This window comes from Dioscorea cayenensis, chromosome 6, assembly GCF_009730915.1.
Source record: "Dioscorea cayenensis subsp. rotundata cultivar TDr96_F1 chromosome 6, TDr96_F1_v2_PseudoChromosome.rev07_lg8_w22 25.fasta, whole genome shotgun sequence".
Lineage (NCBI taxonomy): Eukaryota > Viridiplantae > Streptophyta > Magnoliopsida > Dioscoreales > Dioscoreaceae > Dioscorea > Dioscorea cayenensis.
In genome coordinates this window covers 5028543-5039317 of record NC_052476.1, presented here as the reverse complement: position 1 = coordinate 5039317, position 10775 = coordinate 5028543, and the positions used below count along the sequence as shown (strand labels likewise).

The 10775-nt window shown below is 39.7% G+C and overlaps 1 non-coding gene across 1 annotated transcript; it reads left to right on the top strand.

The window, feature by feature from the left end:
- The first annotated feature begins 9101 nt into the window (after positions 1-9101).
- LOC120264155 lies at positions 9102-9208 on the top strand. Its single transcript, XR_005537328.1, has one exon. It is a non-coding gene; the product is annotated as a small nucleolar RNA R71 (small nucleolar RNA).
- The last annotated feature ends 1567 nt before the right edge of the window (positions 9209-10775 follow it).

Below are 10775 nucleotides of genomic sequence, written 5' to 3'. Positions count from 1 at the left end.
AATAAGCAAGCAAATGGGCAAGACAAATAAGTAAAGGAGATCTCAGTCAATAAAGATGAGGTACCCAGGCGATGCTCCCCCTAGGATCTAACATGAAGCTCAAGATTCACTAAATGCTTCTAAACCAAGTCTAATGAGTCGAGGTAATCAAAGAACAACCAGGCCTTTTCTCCAAGCCATCGAGTACTAGTCCCCTACAAGATTTCGGTGGAGAAATCGCTCAATCTCAACACCTCACACCCCATATGACCGTAATACACTCTAGGGACACCTAAGAGTGAAACTGATTCCTAACGATAGATCCAACCCTACTTCCCGGCGAAAATTCCCTAACCCCCTACAAGGTCCCAGTGGAGAAATCTCTCAATCTCACGTCTCACACCAAATATGGTTGCATAAAGTCTAGGGAATACGGAGATAGGAAACACTCAATAGGGAGAGAAAGGCGGCACTTCACTATATCATGACTCACCCTCTCAACCCTCTTTAACTTTGAAGTTCTAACTCTAATGGAGACCTCTCTCTCATCAAAGTAACAAATCATGCAAATCTAATCAACCACAAGGATTAATGAAACATGCAAGCAATGGGAATACAAGATTACAACTCAAATCAACTCAGATTTAATAGAAACATAAAGCAAATCAATACAAAAACATAGATCCTAGGGTTCACATGCCCAAATACCTACTAGGGTTTAGCACTCCATGGAGCAAGTTACAAAACAATGGTGAATACAGTGAAAAGCAATGAAAACCATGAAGAAAAAGCCCCTTGAATTCATGATGATGGCTTTGATGGGTCACCCAACGTCTTGAAGAATCCTTCTCCGAAACTAAGTTGTCGAAGGCTCCCTCTATGCTATGACGGAAAGAAAATCAATCAAATTTGGTGATGGACATCCCCCAATATCGCTAAAGACCTCCTTCAAAACCCTAGCCACCTTCCCTTCCAAGTGCCTACCCAAAAGCCTCGCCAAAAGTTCCAAAGAATAGGGCAAACGGCCTATTTAAAGCCCAAAATCATGCCTATCACGTGCCCCCATGAGCCCATGTGGATTTTCCATGCACCCGCGTGGGCTGCAGGAATTTCCACGCAGGCTCACGAACAGTTATTTTGCTACAGTACTACTACATTGAAATTGCTACAATACTTTTTCACCAAAACGCGGTCCAAACACTCTTTTCTTGAGGCCACATGTCCGGGCACACGTCCATGTGGTAGGCTATAAGACTTTTCTTCATCAATGTATCTTTGAGAGGTCTTGCAATCTTCACAAAGAGAAGGAACATGAAGATGTGGCTACCTTTGTGCCTTTCCAACTAGTGAATTGACTTTAATCCTCTTGGAAGTTGGCACACATCTCCACGTTCATGAACTCCTCTCGTGTCTTGGTCCTTAAATTGAACAAGAACTCCCAACATTGTGTCTTTATAGCCTATCTTTGCTTCCTTTTTACTCTTCAAGGCATTCACAACCTATATGCATAAAAGAACACCAAATACACAATATGAGACATAAACCATGGTAAAAATGATGCTCAATGCATGTAAAACATATATAAAAATATGTCTACTCAAGCACTTATCAGGATACTCTCAACATCTCACACTATGTGGAACTGCTTGACGTTTTAGGGACTACAAGTGATAAACTCTATTCCCTAATTTAGATATAACCCTTTGGTCCAGGCAAAGAATCCCTAATCATAATTAACACGGCACTAAGGATAACTCAACACTTCACTCTGTCACTCATACAACTAAGCCCCAGTGGAGAAGGTCTCTTAGCACTTCACTCTATCATGATCGTAAAAAACTCTTGCAACATGGAGGTAGGATAAACCATGTCAGAAGGAAAAGGGACGTTCCGCTACCTCTCGATTCACCCTCTTCAACCTTGCCAAGTCCAACCCTAATGAAGTGTCACTCATTCAAAAGGATTAACTAGATAGATTCTCAACCCTAGTATCACTTAAGAGAAAATCAAATCAATAAACACACAAGATTAAAACTCAATTAAGACGTCAATTAAAGGAAACATAATAGAAGTTAATGAAACAAAATCAACCTAGGGTTTATAAGTCCAAGCACCCACTAGGGGTTTAGCTCTCCATGGAGCAATATAAAGTCAAAGATGAAATCAAAAAAAAGTGCAAGCAATCCATAGAGATAATCCCCTTGTTGTCCATGTCAATGGTCTTCAAGAGCCATCTCGTCTTCTCCAAAGACTCCTCCATCAAGCCTAGGGCACACCCCGCCAAATCAAAGCCATCGGAAGCTCCCCCAATAACTCTCCTCAGAAGAAATCGATATCGAATGCCATAGGAATGCTCCAAAATTCCAGCAAAAATCTCTCTAAACCCTAGCCACGATCACCCCAAAGATCGGCCAAAGATAGGAAAAAGATTCTCAAATTAAACTCTCAAAGCGATATTTAAAGGGCTGAAATCGGGCATCCACACGCCCCTATGGAAATTCCACACGAGCGTGTGAATTTCCAAGCTTCTCATTTCCTGCGCGCTATGAACAGTATCTGCTACAATGATTTGCTGCATTAAACTGCTACATTACTTTTTCTACAGTACTTCGACTTCATTTTTTTCATCAAGGCCGCATGATTGGGAACACATCTATGAGGTAGATCATCTCGCATCTTGCTTTCAAGCACATTGACAAAGTTCTTAACAATATTACATAAGTTGGAACATATGAATGTGACTGCCTTTGAGCCCCTCCAATTTGTATATTCACTTGCACATTTTGGAGGTTGGCACACCCCCATATGTCTAAGATCACCACTTGTGCCTTAATCCTTCCTTGGTACAAAAGATTCCTCAAAAATCGCATCCATGATCTATTTTTGCTTTCTTTCTTCCAAACTTGTCTCCACAACTCTAAATGCACAAAAGAACACAAATACACACAAATGAACCATAAAATCTGATAAAAGTGATGCTCAATGTAAGAAAAGTATACTTAATAATACTTATGCACAAGAACTTATCAGCAAGCAAAGGGAAAGTAAAAAACAAAGGAAATCTCAATCAATAAAGATGGAATACCCGGGCAATGCTCCCCTTAGGATCTAACATAAAGTGTAAAACTTATTAAATGTTTCTAAACCGATGTTAGATGAGTTGAGGTAATACAAGAACAATTGGCCCTTGTCTTCAGGCCACCGATACTAATCCCCTATGAGGTCCCGATGGAGAAATCACTCAATCTCAACACCTCAGACCACATATGACTCTAATAAACTCTAGGAATACCTAGGAGTGCAACCGATTCCTAAAGATAGATCTAACCCTACTTCTAGGTGAAAGATTCCTAACCCCTAAAGGTCTCTGTAGAGAAATCTCTTAATCTCATGCCTCACACCAAATTTGATTGCATAATGCTTATGGAATATGGAGATAGGAAGCACTCATCCGAGGGGAAAGGGGACACTCCACTATCTCATCACTCACCCTCTCAACCCTCTTCAATCTTGGAGTTCTAACCTTAATGGAGACCTCTCTCTCACCAAGATAACAAATCATGCAATACAAATCAATCACAAGAATCAATATGACATGCAAGCAATAAGGAAATAAGATTGAAACTCAAATAAACTCGGATTTAATAGAAAACATAAACTACATCAACACAAAGATATGTTCTTAGAGTTTACATGCCCAAATACCTGCTAGGGTTTAGCCCTGCATATGGCAAGTTACAAAGCAAAGAATAATGCTATCAAAAGCAATGAAAACCATGGAATAAAACCCCCTTGAATTCGTGATAATGGCCTTGATGGGTCGCTCAACGTCTTGTGGATCCCTCTCTAAAACTAGGTTGCTGAAGGTTCCCTTGATGCTATGACAGAGAAAAGATCTATCAAAGTTGGTGAAGAATGCCCCCCAAATTTACTAAAGACCTCCTGACATGACCGAATTACATGTGTGTACTGCAAGTGCACGGGTGTCAAAGTAGTAAAATACCCAATGAGTTGGGTAGTCTAATCCACAGGGAATAGGGTTATTAGTACTAACTGCTTCTTTACTATCTAGCCTAATGACAAATGGCATGATGTGATGATTTAATGCAAAAAGAAATGAATACCAAAGACAAATATGCAAGGGTAAAATAGAGGGGATCTCAATCAGCAAAAGTGGGGTATTCAGGCAATGTTCCACCTAGGATTCAGGTATTAGGTACTAGGTGTGCAAAGTGTTCCAAAAATAAGTATGTTAAGTCATGGAAATCCAAAAATAATCGGATCCTGCCTCCAAATCACCGATACTGGTCCACTATGATGTCCCGGTAGAGAAATTGCTCAATCTCAATACCTTACACCACATATGACAGCAAAGCACTCTAAGAATTCTAAAAGGTGTATCCGATTCCTAAGAATAGACCTAACCGTACTTCTTGGTGAAAGGTCCCTAACCCCCTACAAGGTCCTGACAGAGAAATCTCTCAATCTCACGCCTCACACCAAATATGGTTGCATAAAGCCTAGGAAATACAGAGATAGAATACACCAATTAGAGGCGAAAGGGGAAGCTCCACTATCTCATGGCTCACCCTCTCAACCCTCTTCAACTTTGAGATTCTAACCCTAATGGAGACCTCTCTCTCTCACCAAGGTGAACAAATCATGTAATCCAAACAACCATAAGATCAATAAGGTAAGTAAGCATTAGGCAAACAAGATTAAAACATAACCAAACTTGGATTAAATAGAAACACAAAGCAAATCCACACAAGATTAGAATACTATGGTTCACAAGCCCAAATACCCTCTAAGGGTTTAGCTCTCCATATAGCAATATACAAAACAAACTATCAATGAATGGAAGTACATAAAAGCTATAGAAAAAAACCCCCTATATATGAACTGATGACCTTGATGGAGAGCTTCAACGTCTTGATGGATCCACTCTGAAGCTAGGGTCGTGCGGTGGCTTCCTTGATGCTATGACGGAGAAGGAATCGATCAAAGTTGGTGAAAAAGCACCTCCTAAAGCCACAAAGACCTCCTCTCCAAGCCCTAGTCATCTAACCCCTCAAGAGCCTCACAAAAGATATCAAAAGAATATGGCAAAATGGCTATTTATAAGCCTAAACCATGTTTCGTCCCGTGCCTCCACACGACTGCGTGAGATTTCACATACCCGTATGAGCTGTAGAAATTCCAACACGACCGCATGGAATTTCCATGTGGTCACATGAACAGTGTTTCTGCTACATTATTTTGCTACAGTGCTCTTCATAAACATGGCTCACATACTCTTCTCTTGAGGCTACATGGTCGGGGACATGTCCACGTGGTAGGTTATAAGACTTTTCCTTGTAGAATCATCATTTGGAAGCTCTTGCATTCTTCACACAAGTAGGAACATGGTTGTGTAACTGCCTTTGTACCCTTCCAATTGGCTTGAATCCTCTTGGAAGATGGCACACACCTCCATGTACATGAGCTCTTCTTGTGTCTTGATCCTTAGGTTGCACAAGAACTCCAAAAATGTGTCTTTATAACCTATCTTTGCTTCTTTTTGTTCCTTCAAGGCATTCACAACCTAATTGCACAAAAGAACACCAAATATACTATATGAGACATAAACCATGGTAAAAATAATGGTCAAAGCATGTAAAACATATAGAGAAATATGTCTACTCTAGCACTTATCACATCCTCTTGAAACCCTAGCTGCTTTGCCTTTCAAATGCTACCAAAAAGTCTCCAAAGAATAGGGGGAAAGGGTTATTTATAGTCATAAACCACGTCTGTCATGTGCCTCCAAGCGACTGCATGAGATTTCATAAGCCTGCGTGAGCTACATAAATTACGATGCGACCGCATGGAATTTTCACGTGGTCATGTGAACATTGTTTTTGCTACAGTACTTTTCAAAAACACGGTTCACACACTCTTCTATTGAGGCCACATGATCGGGCACACATCCACATGTTAAGTTATAAGACTTTTCATCTTTGAATCCTCATTGGGAAGCTCTTGCATTCTTCACACAATTAGGGGACATGGGAGTGTGACTGCCTTTATGCCCTTCCAACTCACAAATTGGCTTGAATTCTCTTGGAAGTTGGCACACACCTATATATACATGAGCTCCTCTTCTGTCTTGATTCTTATGTTGCACAAATACTCCCAAAATGTGTCTTCATAATCTATCTTTGCTTCCTTTTCTTCCTTTAAGGCATTCACAACCTAATTGCACAAAAGAACACCAAATACACTTTATAAGATATAAACCATGGTAAAAATGTTGCTCAATGCATGTAAAACATATTAAAGATGAAGAAAAGGGAGATTAAAGGTTTTGGGGATGAAGAAAGTAAATAGTGCCCCTTCATGTTCTTATAAGCCACATGGGGGTGTAAAAATTCCACACCCCTGCATGGACACTGTACACGATTGTGTGGAAATTCCACATGATCGTGTGGACTGCAAAATTTCTGCAGATAGTCCACGCAAACCTCCAAACTCCAAATTTACACTAATTCTTCAACTAAAACCACGACTTACACTTTAAACCATGCCACATACATGGAAATTAATTTAAATCACCAAAAATTTTCCATGAAAAGTCCAACACCAACAAAAATTAATCAAGGTAGACACTCATGAATTTATTACTGTAGAAATAAAAATCTAACCTATAAATTAACTAAAAACTTGGGTTGACTCCTAAGAAACCCTTTGTTTAACGTCACTAACCTTGACATACCTGCCCTTACCTCATGGTGGCTCATAGAGATGGAAATTTCCTTCTTTGCGACCTGCATACATGAAGGACAGAAATTCTGCATACTCAAGGAGAATTGATTAAGCATGTTACTAAATGAGAGAGTGTTGCACATTTATCTTGTGTTCTTGTCTCCAAGTGCATTAAAGTGTTTCCTATGGCGACGTCTCGACCAGTTGATGCAGAAAAAAATTTGTTTCAGAAATCCTCCTCTTGGTTGTTCTTCGAGGACTTGTTCTACATGATTGCTCATTTTCCCCTCCTCAATTTCCGGCCACTCTTCATATGGGTTCGGATGCAAAAATTCCTACAGATACTCGTTAGCAATCTCATTATTGACATCTAAAATATAACATGAGTCATCAAAGTCAAGAGAATGCTTCATTGCTTTGATAAGACAGTATGTGATTTTCTCTTCTCCTATGCATAGTGTCATCTCGTCTCCATCCATGTCGATGAGCACCTTGGAGGTTCGTAGGAATGATCTCCCTAGAATTAGTGAAACCTCTACATCTTCATCAACATTAAGCACCATAAAATCTACAGGAAAAATATACTTATCAACCTTTACAAAAACATCTTCAATTATATCTCTTGGATGATGAACTGAGCGATCGGCCAGCTTTAACGTCATGCGGGTTGACCTTGGATCTCCTAACCCCAATTTCTGAAAAAGTGTGTATGGCATGACATTAATACTAACCCCCGAATCAACCAATGTTTTTTCTTCCCTGAACCTCTAATCACACATGGTATGATGAAACTTCTTGGATCTTTCATCTTATTCAGCAAGTTTTTCTGAAGCATTGCCGAATAATTTCCTTCCAAAACAACAACTACACTCTCCTCCATCTTCTTCTTGTTTGTTAAGAGATCTTTTATGAATTTTGCGTACCGAGGCATTTGTGACAAAGCCTCTAAAAATGGGATGTTGCTATGCAACTATTTGAATAAATCCAAAAATTTTTAGTTTTGCTCTTCAGTTTGGTCCTTATTCAAATGCGCCGGATAGAAAATTCTTGGAGTATATGAAGGGAGTGACACAACTGTCCCTTTCTCCTTGTCTTGCACCTTATCCCTTGGCTTTTCTTGAGGAATTTAAGCAGTCTTCCCAGTGGAGGATTTTTCTTGAAGAATTTCAAACTTTATCTCAATAGTGAGCATTTCTTGGAGCTCTCAACACCGAGGGGGTTTTTCTATGGATTACTTGTTTTTACATTCGATTTCATTGTTGATTGTAACTAGCTACATAGAGAGCTAAACTCCCTAGTGGATACTTGGATTTGTCAACCTTAGGATGCTATTGTTTCTTTAAACCTTTTATTATGCTTTCCTTTATTGATGTTTTAATTGAGTTCCAATCTTGAATGCTTCTTGAATGATTTCTCCCTTAGAGTGACACTAGGGTTGAGAGTCTATATTGGTAGCCTTTGTGGATGGGTGACATGCCATGAGGGTTAGACAAAGCAAGATTGGAGAGGGTTAAGAGGGTGAGTTAAGAGGTAGCGAAGCGTCCCCTTTCCCCTTCAATTTGATTTACTCTACCTCCACGTTCCAAGAGTTCTTTGTGGTCATAGTATAGTGAACGGGCTAAGGGATGACCTTCCGCTGAGGCTTAGTTGCAAAGGCAACGGAGTGAAGCGTTAAAGTGATTTTAGCACCTAGGGCTTAATTGTGACTAGGGACCTTGCGCTTAGACCAAAGGGTTACATCTACACATAGGAATAGGTTTATCACTTGGAATCCCTAGAGTGTCTTGCAACTGTACACAGTGCAAGTAGGGTTGAGATTGCCTTATTACTTGCCTACTTGTGCTTCTTTTTCTTGTTTCTTTTACTCTTGTTTACACCACATCTTATCAAAACAATCATTATTCATCTTCACTTGGTTAAGTAGAAATTTAAGTATTTTTACTCTCTACTCCCTGTGGAAACGATATCCCACTCACCTGAGAATTTATTACTCTATAAACCCTTGCCCTTACAGGGATTCTTGTTAGGGCTGAAGTAGCAATTGAGATAGGACAATCGGATGGCATATGTGAACCTCAACATCCATTGCAACTCGTGATCGCAATTACTCTTGGTGAAGTTAAAGTATCCAATTTCTTGCTCAACTCCTCAACTTGGGCTGCCAAGGAAGTAATCGCATCGATCTCCTGAATTATGGCCACTTTCATCATTTTCTCTTACATTCCATTGATAGCTATTCAAGCCCATCTCTTCAATCAACTGTCGGACATCTTCTAGGGTCTTGTTTCCCTAATGTTCCTTCCACGGAGGCATCAAGGAGCTATTTAGTGCTTGGATTCAACCCATTGTAGAATGTGTGAATGATCATCCACTCGGGGAACCCATGTTGTGGACACTTCCGCAAGAGGTCCGTGAATCATTCCCATTTCTCAAATAATGATTCTAGCTCCATCTGAACATATGAAGAGATCTCATTTCGAAGCTTCACCGATTTCCCGGAGGAAAATACCTTGCAAAGGAAAGCCTCTACCATTTCATTCCATGTTGTGATGGAAGCTCTTGGCAATGAATGGAGCCACTGTTTTGCTCTTCCTTTCAATGAGAATGGGAATGCCCCCAAGCAAATTGCATTATTTGAAACCCCATTGACTGTCAACATGTCACACACTTCAAGAAAATTCTCAATGTGGTTGTTTGGGTCTTTATTGGCTAACCCATTGAACTGTCAGATAGCTGAACCATCTGAATGAAACCTGGTTGCAACTCAAAATTTTTGGGCTGCAACCGGTGCCTAACAATTCTCGACTGTGTCCCATAAATTGTAGGTTGAGCAAAATATGAAAGTGTACTTTGTTGCCCCTCTTGTTCTGCCATATTTTCATATTTTTCAACCTCTATTTCAGCTACAAAATTCTTTTCTTGTGTAGGTTTCTTGCCCCTTTAATTCAATCTATGCTCAATTTCAAGATCTTCTTCAACCAAAGTCGAAGGATTCCCTCGGGTTATAACATGTAGCTAAAATCAATGAAAAGAAATAATGAGAACAACAAAATAAATAAGTATGGAATAGAAAAATAAATGAAAAACTGAATGACTAAAGTAACCAAGTCCTAATGTTCCTAATATCTCATTCCCCGACAACGGCGTCAAAAACTTGACCCACCAATTTGCGTTCATGTTCTTCAAGTACACATGTGTTAAAGTAATAAAATACCCAGATAGTTGGGTAGTTGAATCCATAGGGAACGGAAGTATTAGTAGTAACAACTTCTTAGTTTTCTAGTTAGAATCAAGAATTATGATGAAATGAACTTAATTGTAAGAATACTGATGACACGTCAAAATTGCATGTGTGTACCGCAAGTGTACAGGTGTCGAAGTAATAAAATACCCAGGTGAGTGAGTAGTCTAATCCATAGGGAACGGAAGTACTAGTAGTAACTAATTCTTAGTTATCAAGTCGAAATCAATGGTTGTGATGTAGTGAACTAATTGCAAGAATATTAATAAGCAAGAAAAGGAAGGATAAAAAGTGAAGAAGATCTCAATCAACAAAGATGAGGTACCCGGGAAATGTTCCCCCTAGGATCTAAATTGAAGCTTAAGACTTGCTAAATGCATCTAAACTGAGTTTAGTGAGTCGTGGTAATCCAAGAATAATTTGCCCTTACCTCCAAGCTGCCGGTACTAGTCCCTTACGAGGTCCCAGTAGAGAAATCGCTCAATCTCAACACCTCACATCCCATATGACTATAATAAGCTCTAAGGATACCTAAGAGTGAAACCAATTCCTAAGGATGAATCTAACCCTACTTCTAGGTGAAAGATCCCTAACTCCCTACAAGGTCCCAGTGGAGAAATCTCTCAATCTCATGCCTCACACCAAATATGGTTGCATAGAGTCTAGGGAATACGAAGATAGGAAACACTCATCAGAAAGGAAAGAAGACACTCCACTATCTAATGGAGACCTCTCTCTCTCATCAAAGTAACAAATCTTGCATATACAATCAACCACAAGGATCAATAAAACATGCAAGCCATGGGACCAC